Source organism: Bison bison, unplaced genomic scaffold (assembly GCF_000754665.1).
Source record: "Bison bison bison isolate TAMUID 2011002044 unplaced genomic scaffold, Bison_UMD1.0 scf7180017864037, whole genome shotgun sequence".
In the NCBI taxonomy this organism is placed as follows: domain Eukaryota; kingdom Metazoa; phylum Chordata; class Mammalia; order Artiodactyla; family Bovidae; genus Bison; species Bison bison.
This window is the reverse complement of record NW_011494609.1, coordinates 5,805,783-5,807,790: the sequence shown is the minus strand read 5'-3', so window position 1 is coordinate 5,807,790 and position 2,008 is coordinate 5,805,783. Positions and strand designations below refer to the sequence as shown.

Sequence of the window (2,008 nt, the reverse complement as noted above, 5' to 3'; positions counted from 1 at the left end):
AGGGCGGGGGGGGGGCGCCACTCGCAGGTCCTCTCATCTACCCCCGCTGGTGACCTGCTCGCCCGGCCCCCCTGTTCCAGCCAGTGACGCCTGTGACCCCCGCCTCCCCCCGGCCTGCTCTGCCACCTGTGCCCTGCCTGCGCCCAACCTCAGTGCCTGTCGGTTGACCCACCTCAGCCCGGATCTGACCTTCCCCTGCCATCCCAACGCCGGGCCTGGTCCTCACTTCTGGTTGACCCTTTGCTTGACCACTTCTCTCCAAGTTCTTAACTCTCAGTTGTTCTGTGACTCCCAGTAACCTGGCTTGGCCACCGGGCATGTGGAGAGGCCCCTGTTGGGGTGGGCTCCCACCTGCTGGTGCTCACAGCCTCTCAGATGTGCTTTTTATGTGTTCATTTCCTTCAACAGGGTGGTTTGTAGAGAACTGAGAAGGAACGTTGGTTCCTGCAGCGATGCGGTCGGGCTGCGTGCTGCTGCCCCTCCTGAGCCACACAGAATGGCCACTCTGTCATTGGCCTAGGAGCAGAGTGAAGGAGATGAGATGCTTCAGAATCAGAACTGATTTCAGGAACAATTTTAAATGAGGCTGGGAGGGTAGGGCTGCTGTCCCGGAGCCTGCAGAGTCGCTGGGCAGACAGCTCAGGTCTGCTGTCTGCACCCGGTCTGGCTCTGGGAGGGGTTGCATCCAGTGCAGACACACTGATGGGCTCTGTCCCCAGAAACAGCGTCAGAGGTAGATGCAGACTAAGCAGTCCGGAGGTGACTCGCTCCGTGGGTAGGGAAGGGGAGGGCGAGGGACAACAAGTGCGCGTGCTCCCCAGCAGGGGCCGCCAGGGACCCACAGGAGTGTCAGGGTTGCCTCACTGAGGTGACTAAGTAAGGGTGAGGGGGCAAGTCATGGATGGGGAGGCAGAGGGAACAGCCAATGTGAAGGTTGTAGGCAAGGAGGCTGGAGAGCAGCTGGAGGCCCGTGTAGCCACAGCGGTGGGAGGGTGGGACACTGGGGCCAGATAGCAGCTTCCACTCTGGGTGGGGTCCCACGTAAACCTTTAGAGCCGAGCAGACTCCAGCCTTCCTGTGGGTAGGGAAGGAGAACTGGGCTTCACCCAGGTGGTCTGGACAGACAAGGTGGAAAGCGGGTGCACATGGAGGAGAAGAGAGGGGAAGAGCCGGGCAGGAGAACAGGGGCTTTGATGAACAGCGGGGAGAGGGGGAGTGAGGGGGGAGCCCAGGGGAGTGTTGTCGATGATCGAAAACAGGACTGGTTCTGTGAGGGCGGCAGGTGGGCTGAGGGGCCATGCAGTCATGAAGCAGCCATGGACGTGCTGCACAGCAGGTCTGTCCCAGGAAGCAGAGGGGGTACCAGGAGCTGAGAAGATGAGGAAATCCTGTGAGATGCGTGTGGTCCTCATGAACTGCCAGTGGTCACCCACTGGTGACACACAGGACAGGACGCCCTCGTGTGGGCCAGCTTACGGTTGAACTTCTTCCGGCCTCTGGCCATGGTGCAGGGACGTTCTGGGGGCCTTTCTGGGCCAGGGGAGGGCAGGGTTGGGGCCCTAGGCTCCGTGCCATCTGTGGTGTGAGAAGAAGCGGCAACCTGGGGAGAGGCGTGGCACTGTGGGGCTCTGGGCTGTGGCTCTCGCCAGGCAGGAGGAGGAAGCAAGTGAGGACAGAAGGAGCCCAGCGCAGGCGCAGAGCCCGTGTGGCTGCTCCACAGATGGGCCAGGAAGGGGCCTTCCTGAAGGGAGGGCTGGGACAGCAAAGGTGGGCGGTGACCGTGGTTGACTTTCTCTTCAAGTTGGTGGCAGTTGTAAATTGATCTCCATCAAAGTAGAATATAACTTAGAAATATTTAAAAAATACAACCGCCTTTTCCAGTTAGAGAACAGTACTTGGTTTCTATGGTAACTGCCAACCATTTAACTAGGGCAAGTGTTATGTGGTGACATGGGGTAATTACAGACAACGGGGAAATTGCAGGGTAAGACTTACATAAATACAGAGT

The 2,008-nt window shown here is 59.1% G+C and overlaps 1 protein-coding gene across 1 annotated transcript in view; it reads left to right on the top strand.

Moving 5' to 3' along the window:
- The window catches only part of PCBP3 (poly(rC) binding protein 3), a 90,919-nt gene that overhangs the window by 280 nt on the left and 88,631 nt on the right, over positions 1–2,008 (top strand). The window lies entirely within an intron of this gene.